This window comes from Ornithodoros turicata, chromosome 3 (assembly GCF_037126465.1).
Source record: "Ornithodoros turicata isolate Travis chromosome 3, ASM3712646v1, whole genome shotgun sequence".
Taxonomy (NCBI): Eukaryota; Metazoa; Arthropoda; class Arachnida; order Ixodida; family Argasidae; genus Ornithodoros; species Ornithodoros turicata.
Genome location: NC_088203.1, coordinates 23391808 through 23407759, shown reverse-complemented (window position 1 = coordinate 23407759; position 15952 = coordinate 23391808). Strand labels below are relative to the sequence as shown.

The following is a 15952-nucleotide window of genomic DNA, read 5'->3' as shown; positions in this document are numbered from 1 at the left end:
TGCTCCTGGCACATCAGTTGGCGCACCGATGCCAGTAGCAGGGGGGAAAGCTTGTGATGCCGCTTCTTGATTGGCATCGTGTTGTGACTGGGATACATGCACATCCGAGGCATCCATACCACTAGTAATATAGGTGGGATAATGCAGCATGAAGAACTCCGTGGAAGGTGTGGGGTTGCTGCTGGCTGGTTGAATACCCGCTGGTGCGAACTTTGATGCGTTCCATGTGTTGCCGTCGGCTAGTTGGAACGAGTACCTCCCTCTTTGTCGGATGATTTTGAGTGGCTTGGTGAACGACGGCATTCCTTTTGGAGTGAATCCTGGTTTCCGTACCCGAACGTAATCTCCTACTTGATATTTTGGGACTTTGGCACTACGTTTCTGGTCCGTGTAGGTCTTGCTCTGTTGCTGATGCTTGCGCACCCGTTCACGTAGATTGGTCATTGCTGCAGCAGGATCATCCTCAGGTAAAGACGACGGTATCCTTACGACGTCCAGTCGTGTCCGTGGTTTCCTGCCATGTAAAAGTTCGGCGGGTGATCTTCCGGTGGTTGCATGAGGGGTACATCTGTACAGTCCCAGGTACTCGGTGACGGTTTGCCGTAGTGGTCTTCCTTCCAAGAACGTAGCTTGAACATAGTTTTTCAGAACTCTATTAAACCTTTCAACAAGCTCGTTTGCACGTGGATAATACAGAGATGAAAATGAATGTTGAATGCCTCTGTCCCTGAGGAGCTGTTCAAACTGATGTGAAATGAACTGAGGTCCGTGATCGGACACCAAATTGTCCGGATAGCCTTCTCGTGCAAACACTGATCTGAGGAAGTCCAAAATTGTTGATGCTGTCACATTCGCACAGAACTTGGCCTCTGGCCATTTAGAAAAATAGTCCACCATCACGATGGCGTACCTGCAGTCAGGAGGAGCTTTTTCAAAAGTGCCCATTATGTCCACGGCTGCCTTCTCCCAACACCTGCTCGGAAACTGAATGGGTTGCAGTGGCGTATCAGCCGTCTTCGCACTTTTATCGGCGTCTTGACAAATATTACACGACTTGACAGCATTCTCAACTTGTTTATCCATCTGTGGCCACCAGTATTTCTCCCTTAAACGCTGCTTGGTGCGCACGATGCCTGGATGCGATTCATGGGCTAGCTGTATGAGATGTCCCGTCAACGCTGGTGGTACCACTATGCGATTTCCACGTATTAGCAGGTCTTCGAATACCGTGAGTTCCTCTTGAACTTCCACTCGAAAAAATGGCTGACGACTCGGCACCAAGTCTTGCTTTAAAGGGACTATCAAATTTTCCGAACCCCCATACTTTTTTTTCGATGGAAACTATTCTTCCCGCAGAGAAACTAATATGCCACAAATTTTTCCGGACGAAATCGCTCCACTCTGCGAGGAGCGCGCACTGGAAATGTCTCTTCCGCGTTCCTCCTCTCCCGCGCATATTTCCCTGCCGATGGTGTAACTGTACGGACCGCTCTTCGGTTCCCCGTTACGTCACCGGTGTTGCACAGTGGCAAGTAATGCCGCGAGCTCGCGCTGTGGCTGCCACCACTGCCGAAATCTGCCGATCGCGCGAAAGCTGCTGTCATGGAGATTTCCACTCCCGATGAACGCATACGCGGGATCTTACGGCGCATGCTCCTAGCGGGATTCCTCGGCTCGGCAACACGTCACGATGACGTGTTGCTGAGCCGGCCGTGGTCGCGTCAAGTTACCCGTTGTGTCTCCGCTCGGCAGCTCGTCACGGCGCGGCGCCAGCTGTCCTCCCTTCGCCGCTCCGTTTAAATACGCTCCCGAGAAATCCGCTCGCGCGACGAAAGTAAAATTTCGGTTCTAGACTCAGAAAAATGTCTTTTTTCGAACGAAACGAAGAAAAAATCGTTTCATAGTCCCTTTAACGGCCGTCCTTACATCACGAACTCCATGACTTATTTCAAGATCGGATCATTCCGTGATGCTACTTGAAGGTCTGTCTTCGCAACAGGCGTTCCGATTTGGCCAACAAAGTCGAATTCCTGATTAAGCTCTTCAGTCTAGGCATCGTGTGACAGAGGCAAACACGACAGCGCACCTGCTATTTTGTTGTCGGCACCCCGGGAGTACTCGACTGTGAAATTGTAACGAAGAAGACGCTCTGTCCACCTACTACGTCGCAGTGGACGTCTTCCTGTGCCGCGTGCCGATAGCAATGTCACCAAGGCTTGGTGATCTGTGCGAATAAGAAAAAGACGACCACAAAGGTAGACGTGCCAGTGCTCACATGCCCATAGGCATACCAGCGCTTATCGTTCCGCTACAGCATACTTGCGCTCTTGCGAAGAAAGGGTGCGTGAAGCAAAAGCAACTGTCCGATACACATTGCCTCGCACTTGTTGCAGAACAGTTCCTAACCCGTACGAAGAAGCGTCTGTCGTGACGATTACTGGTAGTGTAGGGTCGAACGGGTGGACGACACGGTCTTCTCTGAAGAGTGACTTCACAGCATTGATACTGTCATTGACAATGTCTGTCCACAGGAAGGGTTGATCTTTTCGTAGTAGGGCACGCATAGGATTGGGACGAACCTTGAGTAAAACCCTACATGTCCCAAAAACGAACGTAAGGTAGCAACATCCTTTGGTGCTGGTGCATGTGTTATTGCTTCCACTTGAGAACGAAGCGGACGTAATCCATCAGTGCTTACGTGGTGCCCTAAGAATTCCAGCTCCTGTGTCTCGAACACACATTTTGCATTGAGCCTCGATCCGGTTGAGCGAATGACGGTGATCATTCTTCGAAGATTTTCTTGATGTTCAGCTTTGTGTCTCCCAAACACAATGATGTCGTCGATGTAACATAATACTCCGGAGCAATCCTTCAGTATCAGAAACATCATTCTTTGAAATATGGCGGGCGCAGATGAAAGTCCGAAGCAGACCCGTTTGAATCTGTAGAGTCCGTCATGGGTAATAAATGTGGTCAAGCTCCTACTTTCAGGATGCAGACGGACTTGATGGTATGCTGACCTTAAATCGATTCGAGAGAAGTACTGAGCTCCTGCTCACGCATTCAGCAGCTCTTCTGTATGTGGAAGAGGGAACAGGTCTGGTATGATGGCTTTGTGCACCTCACGAAGGTCCACACAAAGGCGAATCTTTCCATCCTTTTTTTGGATTACTACAATGGGGGAAATCCATTCTGACGCCTCAACCCGTTCTCTTGTGTCTTCCTTTTCAAGACGACGCCGCTCTTTCGACAGAGTCGCGAACTGCCAATGGAAGTCGACGTAGCTTAGCAGTTACGGGTGGAACATCTAGACGAACTTTCACCTTGTGGGTAAATCCATTAGCCAAACCCAGCTCTGTTGAAAACAGCTCTGAGAAGTCCTGTGCAAGTGAGTCTGGTAGCATTGATGAAGCGAAGGACGTTTCATAGCAGCTGAGTGTCCCGCCTTCAATGTGTATGCCGAGTCCTTAGATGGCGTCAAGTCCCAATAACGTTGTTCCTCTGGGAACTACGAAAAAGCGAACAGCATGGTGCCTCTTCGTAAGTGACGGCAGCCTCGAAGCACCCCTTTACGTCAATCTTCCGTCTTGAATAATCCACTAATACAGTACGTCGTGGAACCAGAGTGAAATGTCTCCTGACGAGATCTTCTTGCAGAATGGATACTGACGATCCCGTACTGACTGAGGCGTAGTGACCAACCTTGCCACAGCTGTTGCAACGCTTGTGGAACGCTGGACAATTCGAAGCATTTGCGAGATGCTGCGTTGACCCACACCAATAGCAGCGTAGCCTTTGCGCTCCGTTGAGAGTTCTGGGAATGATGCAGCTGGCACGTTTGTCCTTTACCTTGACGCCCTCGGGTCTTCGACGCCGGAGCGTTGCCGATGGCTTGAACGACATCACCATGTACGAAGGACTGGGTTTCGTCCGATACTCCTTGACAATGCTTGGCGATGTCCACGGCACGAGAAAACGTTAAAGCCGATCCGTCAAGGAGAAGCTTCCCATGTATTTGCTGCGAAGATACTCCTTGTACAAATTGGTTTCGCAAGTTGTCTTCAGTTTGGGCACCAAAATTGCATGAAGCGGATGACTCCCGTAAGGCCAAAACAAAATCGTCAATGCTGTCGCAAGGCAGCTGAGTTCTTCTCCTGAAGTTGTGGCGTTCCGTCACCACGTTGACGGTGGTAGCGAAGTAAGCATCTAAAGTACGTAGGGCCGTTTCGTACTCGTCAGGGACAGCGTCACTGTACCTGACACGGCATTTGTAGACGGTGTTGCACCGGCTTCACGTGATGCAGTTTGCGTAGCTTCGTGTACTACTTCTGGAAGCGTATTGTAAATTCGAAGGCCTTCTATCCTTAAGCAATGTAGAAGGATTTGCTTCTTCCTTTTTGATGTGAATTCCCCAGCTCCTGAGCCTCCAAAGAAATTGCAGAAAAGTTGTCTACATTGCGTCCATGGAACGTTAGGCTTGCCGGGAGTGGATAAGCACGTGGGCGGAGGCGTAATACCGCCGAAGCTCATGATGAACCTTCAACGTGGTGCAGTTCCTTTTCTTCGGTGAGCACTCTTCGAAGATTTTCTTGATATTCAGCTTTGTGCCTCCCAAACACAACAGTGTTCAATCACAGATTAGCCATGCTCGAACAGTAAGTTGGTTCAGCAGCTTACCTACCCACAAATCGAAGCCTACAAAATCGAGACTGAAATTAGCAGAAGCAACAGCAGCCACGAACTTATTTTTGTACATGCCTACATGGATGGGACGCAAGCGAAGGCTGCAGCCGCTGTTCAATGGCAAATATACAGGACAACAAGATGTGGATAAATGTACCTGCAGCGCAATCACACGCTTAGTGAAAGCTGACAAACGACCAAAAACAAAACTATCAGCTTACCCGTTATCGCACCCTCCTTTGTTCTTCATAGAGCACTGCACGGGCCCGGGCTTATCCGAAAGGCCGACCCCGGCCCGGCCCGTGGGCGTTTTTAGGCGGGCCTGGGCTGGGCTCGGGTTTCAGCCACCGGGCCCGCGCCGGATACGGGCTTGACAACGCAGGACATGGTCGGGCATGTAGCGAACATATTTCACGAGGTTGGACAGCTCAATTTTCACGTTACTTTTTTTTTCCCATTGGGTATGGGATATCAGGTATTCTCATCTGAGAACTACCACGTTTTTACATGTGGTCATGCGTATTTCGTGAATGGGTCTGGATTTCACGCGTGCACTCACACACATTTGGGGACGATTGGTGTGGCGGGCGCGCTGAGGGTCGTGCACGAGTGTCAGTTAGGTTAGGTGTTGGGACATATTTCGTTCTCGCGAGGGTCCGGCACGAGGGTCAGTGAGGTTAAGTGTTCTGACATATTTCGTGTTTATGAGAGTCCGGCAAGAGGGTCGGTTAGGTTAGGTGTTCTGGCATATATTTCGTTCGCGTGAGAGTTCAAGAAAGTAACACCGGAGCATGTGCAATAGAGCGCCGATGAGTCTCTCTTGAATCGCAATGTACAAACGCCAACGCGCCGCTGCGCGCTGCAAGCAAGCACCAAGCGCAGAGCGGCTTGCCGGCAGAGAAACACAGCCGCTGATGCGTCCGAGTGTACCTCCTGACTCTCCACCAATTAGCTGCGTCCTTTTCCTTGCTGCGCTGTGCTCTTTAGTAAATGTAAATACGCCTCCGAACCTCCGAGAACAGATAGAGCAGAGGCGGGCTGGGACGGGGCTTGAGCATGGAAACAGTCGGGTACGAGCCGTAGCAGCCGGGCCTGGGCCGGCCACGGGCATGGAAATTAGGCCCGTGCAGTGCTCTAGTTCTTCATCCAGCGAGCACCGTTGGAAGTTTGGAACGCCTGTCAGAACTCGCAATCTTATTACCGCAATATCGCAATCTGAATTACGCAACTTTGGGGTGATATCAGCGGCGATGGCTCTACCGTGGCGAGGCAAGGCGAGGTATGCGCGGAGTGGGTTTGTGCGGTACGGCATGCTTGAAGGCAGGGATATTCCCAGGATTTTTGTCTCGGGCGTACGGGTGGGTATGTTTGTGTTCCGTAGGGGCGGGGGCCACCCATATTTGCAGCTTTTCATGCTTTTTTGGCCCTTCTGGCAGAAAATTTAGAGGGCTATTGCAAGATTTTTGTGCGTGTCCTCAAAGCCGTAGCGGCGGGGGTGCGAGAGGGGCAGCTGCCCCGGGCACCCTCGCCAGAAAGGACGCCGAACAGCAGGCTCTGGCAGGTTGATTGTACCCGCTGTAGTGTACCCGCTGTCTAGCGGTGTTCGCTTCTGTGTAACGCTTCTGTACCTCATCCCACGGATCTCCGTGTCTTTGGAGACGTACACAAGATGTACAGAACGGACCTCACATTTAGTGTGAGGACTTCAAACGTCCAGCCCAATTCGATTCTCAACTTGAACAAAGCTAATTGAACTGTTACATGACATTTTCGGACAGCGCTCCCCTGACATTGAAAAGCGAATCTCTGTCCCTGCACTCTAAATCGTTTTACACCTTAAAGGGTGTAAATCAAAATGTTCATGGCGCACACCTTTTAAGGTGTATTTTAACACCCTCATGGCAATTGTGGTGTAAAGGGTGTAACGCCGAATAAAACTGCTGGGTCCATGGCAATATGCTGGTAACTGTGTATTCACAATTACCAACATATTACATATAATCACATTGAGGTACATTTATGTATGTACATCAAGGTGATTAAATATGTGTGTAAACATGCACAGCCGACATACAGAAAATCATGTATGGCGTGGCAGCTGTGCATGGCAATGAAGCATGGCAGCTGTATATAGCTTTTCGTGAGATTGTAGACCTTTTCATGAGCAGGCACCTCCCCCATATGCGTGTTCATGGCCTAGAACGTTGCATTTATTGGTTTCTTCAAGGCTGTTTGGTCCTCTCCTAGCTGTATGGTATATACGTTTAAAAAGAAAACACCAGTATTTTAAACATGTTGCTAGAAAAACTCGACATTTTAAGAACATAACCCTTTCATTAGCAAGAAGACATCAATTTTATCAAATGTATGTGTGGTCGCAGCCCTTCATCAGAAATGCCACATCTACTGATGGTTCCAAGGAGATACTACTTCAACATGCCCCCAAAACAATTCAGAGTTACATTCATGACCGTGATATTCACGCAGAATCTATGGTCTATGTGAAAAGTGCAGTTGATAATGATAACACATTTGCTGTTGGCTGTGTTGTTGCTAAAGAATCTTCCGAGGAGGACGTACCCGTGTTCGTTGAGATTACAGTTGAGTATGATGAGCACTATCATGTATTTGTTCTGTCTTGCAATGAGGAGCAACGTGTTTTAAGAAATTTAAGCACTATCTCAGCAGATCTTCTAAATCTGCATACATTACTATATGGTAGACGTGTTGTAAATCTACGCCATGCACTTTTGTAATGTAACTTCCCGTTCCCTGTTGTATATATTTACTTTTGTTCATGTGAACGAAAATAAACATACTCCTCCCTACACCCAGGCGACACACTTATCACCATATTTCACCTGAGGGTGTAGTACACCATTGTTACACCCTCAGGAACTTCCAAAACAAAGTTGTAGGGTGTGAAAGGGGTGTGATCTTTGTTGATACACCTATTTTACACCTTTAAAGGTGTGAAACGATTTAGAGTGTGTGGTTGACACAACTCTGACTAGAATAACTACAATCAATAAATAAAAGAGCACAGAAATATCCCCTTCTTTAGCTTATTGAGACCAAAGAGAACCATCTATGGAAGGATACAATAAAAGGGTAAAACAGAGTAAATATCTCTCTCTGTGGAGCTCTTAAGCTTACTAAAAAGTGCACAAGAAAGGCGTCTGTATCTTATGAGCCCACGTCAGGCACTGATTTAATTATCTCGATTGCTCAGTTGTGTTCTTAGGTCCAGTTTTCAACTTTTCATGACATCAAATGGAAATTTGTATGTTTTGGACATGAGGTACTGCATGAAACAGTGAGCAGTAAACAAACTTCTTGCAGCCATGCATATGCGTTCCTTAATTCCCATCCTGTTTTTTCCTTACGGAAGAAAACAAAGGGCAGCCAACATGTAAACTGGACATTGTGTCTACTGGAAACACCATTTTTACACCACATGGTTCTAAATATGGTGGAAAGGGAGAGTTATTTTGCTCTAACGCGAATTTTACACCCCAGATGAGAAACATTGTTTCCACAAATGGTGTAATTGAGGAGGTTTGAAACGGTTACACCCTGATTACACCCAAATTACACAAAAAAATGTGTTTTGAAATTAACAGTGCACGTCTTAGTAATCGGAGTAGATGTACACGCAAGGCGTGTCCGCCTATTTCTGTGTCGATATGCTGCACGTGCATGAGGTTCTTTTGACTTGCACCTGAAATATCCAACACACCGGGCTGGAAGCAATGCCCACCAGCTTCGGTGGCGCAGCGGTAACGCGTGCGCTTGGAGACTGGGAGGTCCGCGGTTCGAATCCGCGGGCCGGCTGTGCCGTCTGGGGTTTTCCTGGGTTTCCCTCAGATGTGTAATAGGCGTATGCCGGCAGAGTTCCCCTGAAGCCGGCCCATGGACGCAGCTATCCTCCCCCCGAGCGGATTCCGCTCGGTCTTCCACTTCACCCTTTCCTCTCCTCCTCTCCAGCACCTTTCCCTTCCCGAGAAACATGCCGCCTAATCAGGCAGGCAGACCTCTCGGGTTCCTCCCAACGACACTCCTCCTCCTCCTCCTCCGGAAGCAATGCTTACTTCCCCTTCGACCTGGATCGAACCAGCGATCGTGAGCTAAGGAAAGAAGCCAACACGTTACAGACCGAGCTACCGAGGACGGCGCACATGTTCGCCTTGACGGTTGCAAAAGCTACAAAAGAGAGGTTTCGTTGTACAAGATAAAGATGACATCTTTCACAGCAATTTCACCTGACGATACCGCGCCATTCTCGTGTCACTTATATACCTCATACGCAAATGCCTCTCCCGACAGCATTGCATACGTATTAGTGCGACAATAGTGCGATAATAGGAGGCCACTGTCATGAGTAAGTCCCGGGAGATCATGCAAAATGAATATTTTTAGAATGCGTTCTAGATGATATTCTAATATATATCCACACATTACCGCTCACTACAACATAAAAATGCAATGTTTCGTGTCTCATATAATTGCATATTTGGGCAATTTCTTTCTGATCGTCATATAATACGACATTTGCATATTATACGGCATATCTCGGAGCTTTTTGGTTCCATATTATGTCATATTTCGGCGTTTTCCTTTACGGCTGCCGTTCCCTTTGTTCTCCTACTGCTCACAGGATATTTCAACAAGGAGGTTGTCGGCCCAAAGCCCGTGTTCTTGCTACACATCTAACCTACTGCACTCGCATAGGCTCATTCGTGCTACGTAACAGTGGATTCTGCTTGCACCACTAGCACCCAGAACCAAGTTCTCAAAAGAAAGCCCGCGACATGTAGTCAGTGCGTTCAAGTATTGCAGAGTGTGCGTGCCGTTCTCAGAGCCATAAACATCACAACAAAGACCTGTGTGCACACGGCTTGGATCAGCTATAGGCAGCTAGCTAATTCGCCGGAGTAACATCCAGCGGCACAGAGCATATTTTCGCGGTACATGGCTTTCTTAACTGGCAAAGCAAGAAGTTGTTAATCGTCCCATGTAAAAATGCATGTGCAAGTGTGTGTGCACACTTTTGAAAACGTATGTATATGGCTGTGGTGGCATATAGCAATGATCAACGAGGAATATGTGAGCATGCGCACGTATGCGCGCGGAACGTGCGTTCCAACTGCCAATAAGGAACATGGATTTTCATTTGTAGAACGCTTTTTAGACAATCTACGTATTTAAGCAGTTCCAAGGCACGCAAAAGCTTCTGCAGCAAAATTCCGTGCATCATAATATTTCTGCATATTTCTTGCATATTTTGACGTTCTGCGCAGCATATCTGCATATTTTGGAAGATTTTTGCCCATAAACTCGCGGGCCCTAATCATGACCATGCACAGCAGCGAGAAGACTTTCTCCATAGCGACATTTGGTTCCCGAACTATAATCCACACATATCGAGATAATATCAACAAATTTCACGAAGTACGTACTCCTTCGCCGTTAATGACCAGAGAGGACGCACTTCGAACACGCATTGCACGCATTTTTCACCGCGTTCTATGAACATACGACCTTGAGGAACTGTCACGCAAATTGTCATTTGGGAAGCGCGAATTTCCTGAGAAAGGTAGTTAAAAAAAGTGCAGGCGGTGTCAATCCCGCCAAGCTTCTTTTTACGTGTTTATTGGCTGTCTAGAACCATCTGCGAGCGAGAATACCCAGTCGAATGCGTGAGTCTAAGGCGTGCGTCGAAGAAGACGCATGCCTCACGATTGGGTGATTGATATTACGCGCACTCTGAGAAGTGAGGGTGCGTCGAAATAGCTTGCCGTTGTTGGCTGCACACGAGTGGGCATCGTCACGATTATAGCAAAAAAAAAAAAAAAAAAGAAAGGAGAGAGACAAGAGAGTTTATAAATGAGTGAGGCATAGGCAGGATGAACGATATACTGATGGGACGGAGGTTCACTGTGGATGGGAGGTGCACTAGAGTGGTCTTTTCTTCGCGAGGCCCGTTTCTTGAAGAAAACGCACGAGGTTGCGGGTTTTTGTAAACTCGCAACAGAACTTAACCACAAAGCACGCTTTCAGCCAATGATCATCCCGAATGACATCGTTCTGCCCCCGATTGGATAAAAACTGGAGGCCAACGTTTTTTTTTGGGTCACTTGTGCAGTTATATTAACTGTCCCAAAAGGCGCATGCCCCGCGCTTTCCACAAACTGGGAGCGATAACAATATCATTCTGTCCAATGGTTAGCCCTCACGGTGCTGTGAGGTGTAGTCCTATTTTTAGAGTGTGTACGGGGTGTTTCACCTACACTCTAAAAACAGAGTTTCACCACATAGCACGCTGTGCGCCAACCATTGCCACGGATGATAGGGTTATCGCTTCTGATTCGAGGAGAGAGGGGGGGGGAGTACGCCTTTTTGTGGCAATTTGAATATATGGTAATTGCCACAAAAAGGCGTACGCCTCCCTCTCTCCTCGAATCAAAAGCGATAACCGTATCGTTCGCGGCAGCGATTGGTGCACTACGTGCTATGCGGTGAAGTTCTGTTTTTAGAGTGTACACTCTGAAAAATGAACTTCACCGCATTGCATGCTCCTAGCCAACCATCATCCCGAATGGTATCGTTCTCCCCTGTGATATGTTGAAAACGGGAGACGTAAGCTTTTTTGGAGTCATTATGTACTGCATAAGTGCTACTATAAAACAGGCGTATGCCCCCTGTTTTCAACAAATCAGGGGCGAGAACGATGTCATTCGAGATTATTGCTAGCTAGGAGCGGGCTATGTGGTGAAGTTTATTTTTAAAAGGTCCTGGTGACGACTGTGCTGACTGGGGTTTTTCCTGGGTTTTCCTTAGACGCTGTGAAGCATATGTCGGCACAGTTCCCATAGAAGTCGGCCCAGGACGCACCTTCCCCCAGGGCGTTAGTCGTGACGTTGCCCACATCTGTGAGGCCGACAACGACGGGCTCTTTCAGCACTACCACCACCACCCATTTTGAAGAGTGATGAGCTCGTCAAATGGGTAAAATAGTATTCGAGCTCGTCAAGCTGCTTACAACGTTTTGTCCCAGTTATCCATAGAAATATTCTTAGTGAATAGAAGTTTGATTTATTCGTTGATTAACGACCTACTAACAATGTAAAATATCGATGCATGTAAATCCCGTTTTCACCGGGGACTTGGTGAAGTACTGCTGCTTCCCGGGAAACTACTTGAGGCATGGCTATATAACCTCGAGATGACCGTGGGTGATCCAGCTCACGCCCGTCGTTACGCGTGCACTGAATTCCCACTAGAGGAGGAGAGAAGGATAACGAATGTGTGGTTTGCACAAGATCGCCGAATCGGTACGCTTGTGCGAACAACTAACCACTACACTCTAAAAACTGAACTTCACCGCATAGCACGCTCTGTGCCAACGATTGCCAAGAATGATCGGGTTATCGCTACTGATTCGAGGAAAGAGGGCGGCGTACGCCTTTTTCTGTTAATTATCATCTATCCAAATTGACACGAAAAGGCATAGGCCATCTCTCTCTTCGAATCAGAAGCGATAACCCTATCATTCGTTGTAATGGTTGGCGTAGAGCGTGCTATGCGGTGAAATTCGGTTTTTAGAGTCTAGCTAACGGCTGCCACTCAAGCGCAAAAATCCATTTGTGATTCTAATCCTACGGCTTGCGATGACCTTTCAGAAAGGGCCTTTCGGGAAGAGCCATAGGGAACGTGGATTGTATTATGTCTACGGAAACTGTCAAGGCGGGGAGTGTTATTAATACACAGATGGATCTCTTCATTTAAGTGAGTATGACAAGAAATTTTTTATCACGCAACTATAGGTAATCCGGTGTTACCAGCTTCGTGACGTGTTGAGGCGCCATTGTAGTCACACTAAGTCGAATCAATGTTGATGTACAAGCAAGGAGAGCGCTTCCGGGAAGCTGAAGGGTATATTATTCGAGTACAATAATAAACAAGAATATAAACGAGGTCCAATAAAACTCCAACGTCTCTATGTCAACTCCCTGCGGTCCCCAGGATACATGCGGTGCAAAGCGTACAGAAGTTTCCAGCGGAGGATGTGCTTTGCTCCTCCACTGTGCTGCATGCGAACAACACCTGTCGTGACTGATGAAATCAAGTAAACATAGGCAAATTCATGCTGAAGGTGCAGAGAGACTGCTTCTTGAGTAAGTACTTGGGGCGTTCTAAATGTCACTTCATTGCTCCTTCGAGGAAGCGAGTGACAATCTCGAACGGATAAACAATAGAACTTGTCTCTTACGGCCATATACTATACTCCAAACTTTTGTTTCTTGGAAAAGAGTTGCCTTAAATATATGAAGTGGCCAACAGACACTTCCGTCCTCATTACGCCTAAAGAGAAAGTTCGCTCCCTAGCGTAATACTTCTGTCACACGGGCGGTCTTATTGAAACGAATCGCCACTGAAAAATGTACGTAGCGCCATCAGGTGTACAACGTCACCGTGTCAAGCTGTCGGGGTGCATTGGATCCAACGCTGCCTGAGATCGCCGCGCAACGGAAGTGCTCGAAAAGCGCGTAGTTCTAGTTTCGGCTTATTTGCATAGCGAAATTTGGCATTGTACATTGGCATCAAAGTACGTTTGCTTCACAAGGTGTTTAATAAAGACGGTGGAATTGAATAATGACTGGCTCCAATTCTGCGGTCCCGCATTTCCCAGAAAACTGCAAATTAATAAGTTAATTAATGAATTTTATCTAGTTAGTCGTTCCGTAGTTACAACGCTGTCCTACAGGATGTTCGCATGGCCGTATAACCCGTTCTCTGCGAGATTTTTTAATAAAAATTCTGTAATTAATACAAAATACACCACTAATATATATCGTCCTTCGTGAGAGAGCTAATAAATAAGCTCTTGCACCAATCAGCTCCATCGGTACAGAGTACGTGGCCCTCTCACGTAGATTTCCTGTCGCTCTTTCTATGCTCGAAAAGTGCGTAGTTCTTATTTCGGGTCATTTGCATAGCAAATGACGATGGATAGATAACAAGAGCGATGGATATTTCAACACACGAGCGCGTTTTAGGGTTTTTTTTAAAACAAGGAATGACTTTCAACGAGGAATATATCCGGTTCTGTTATGGTCCTTTTAGCGGAACCCTTTAATTAAACCAGGTGGTGCCACCAGCATCAAGGTCAAGAAAGGAAGGTAAAACTAGAGGCGGGGACACTTCCTGCCCTAGACGCACATGTCGCGCGCGCTTCTTTGCGAAAATCAAGTAGGCAGGACTAAAGCTTAATGTTCACTTTTTTTTTTTACTATTTCTGTTGTGATACTGTGCATAGTTTTGTTGGGTCTGTGGTTATCCATGGAGGACTTCATATTTCTGTAAAAAAAAAGTGAAGTTCGCTCTGCAATTTTCAAAGTTCAATTGAAAAAATAAATTTCCCTCAATTAAAAATTGTCCAAAGCCTTCCTAAATGGCGGCAAAAGGTTCTAGAAGGTAATTGCCGAAAGTCCCACAACCCTCCGGCGAGTACCTCGTCAGTCAGAAATTTTTATCACTTTAGGTGAAACACCCTGTACTTCCACTTTCAAGGTTAAAGGCTGATTCACAATACAGCGTTTACGGCTCCATACGGCGTCTTACGTCTACCATCGTTCCGTCCTGAATGATGTTCCGTTGCAGTCATTCGCTGTCAGCGGACGTAACACGCAAGCACAACCATAAACGCAGCAGTGCGAGTCAGGCTTAAGCTGAAGTCCCACGCATCATTTTGCTTTCAAGGGATTCTTGAGCTGGAGATGACATTTTTGATAACTGATGTTTCGTTTCTTTTCAGCTACTGGTACGGGCTTCACACGGGTTTCTTACTTCTGACCACGGTTTCTGGTATCACGTGTTAAGCATTCTCCCTAGCAAATGCACGTGCTCATTATAAGCATTTCTATGTTATTGGTACTTATAATCTGCTGTCTTCCCAAGCCAGCGTGGGCTCGTTGCGCAGCATGGCTGCGCCGTCTTGCACACCATAAACACAACCATCCACCAGCCATCATACCCCGTGCTGTAATTTTATTATCCTCTGCTCGACCACAATGGCATGGCAATATGCCTACACATATGGTTTAAGAAATTTACGACGACAAATATGTGTGAGGATGAGTCGTGGCAAGTGAATAGTAACGCAATGACTTGGTGCATGCTGCAAACAAAGCAACCAGAAGCTGAAGGTTGGGCAGAGAATAACGACATTCCAGCCTACATGTGGCAATAGGTCACATGGGACTCTTGAAACTGGCTGACTAAATTCATCTGAAGACGGACGCAAAGAAGACTACCCACGTGGGACGGAACTACAGCTTCCCGTACAGCATGGTAGCTACGTGAAATGTTAACACATTTCCGCATCACGCCCTTCATGCACAGGCATTGGTCGGTTATTTGTTCGAACGAAATAAATCGCTGTTGCTGCTGCTGATATGCATCTACTGAGTTTCTTTAGAAGGGGATTTACCTTCTGGTCCTTCGGTTGCAAACCTACATCAGAATCTTTGAACAGAAGGGACCAGGAGAATCATTTATCAGGAGTTCCATTTACTCAGGAAATCTGGAGTAGGATATTAGGGGTGGAAGACATTTTCAAGATAGGGCACGCTCAGATCTAACCCTGGGAACGAGGCTTAGACGGAAGTGAGCACGGTCTCGAACAACTGCGGGGGGGGGGGGGGGAATACCACCCCCCGGAACCCCTCCCCCCCCCCCCAGCGTGGAATATGTACTGATCTAACCTGACGTAACTTCACTAAGAAATTTGCAAATAACAGCGCAATTCATTACTAGCGTACGTGCGACTTCCGGTTGGCCTCGTTCCCAGGGTCAAGATGGCGGCTTGCCCTATCTCGAATATGTGTGATTTTCAGGATATTAGACACTGTCTTAGATTGCTTGTAGAGGTGCACAAGTACGACCCTTGTGCGCGTTGCTGTTGCATAAATAGTTTATAGAAAGAGGAAATATTATTAAGATATACAATCTTTGTTAGTGACATCTCGGAATCGCTTTGACTCTGGGTCATTTCACACGATGCGTCTTTATGAGCACAACTTGCGGACAAACCGGATTATTTCAGGGAGCAACTACCACGTGGCGCACTTATGATGAACTCTCCCTCGAAACCCTGGCAAAGAAGCTCGTGCGCTCTCTCACACACTCTTAAAAATGAACTTCACCGCATAGCAGGCTCCTAGCCAACCATGGCCAAACAGAAACATGGCCTCAATATGAGGGTAAC

The 15952-nt window shown here is 47.2% G+C and overlaps 1 long non-coding RNA gene across 1 annotated transcript in view; it reads left to right on the top strand.

Annotated features, from left to right (window-relative positions):
* The window catches only part of LOC135390050 (uncharacterized), a 43615-nt gene extending 28476 nt beyond the window's left edge, over window positions 1-15139 (top strand). The window contains exons 3-4 of the long non-coding RNA XR_010421679.1: window positions 12366-12471; window positions 14501-15139. This is a non-coding gene — a long non-coding RNA (uncharacterized LOC135390050). The remainder of the gene's footprint in view (window positions 1-12365; window positions 12472-14500) is intronic.
* The last annotated feature ends 813 nt before the right edge of the window (window positions 15140-15952 follow it).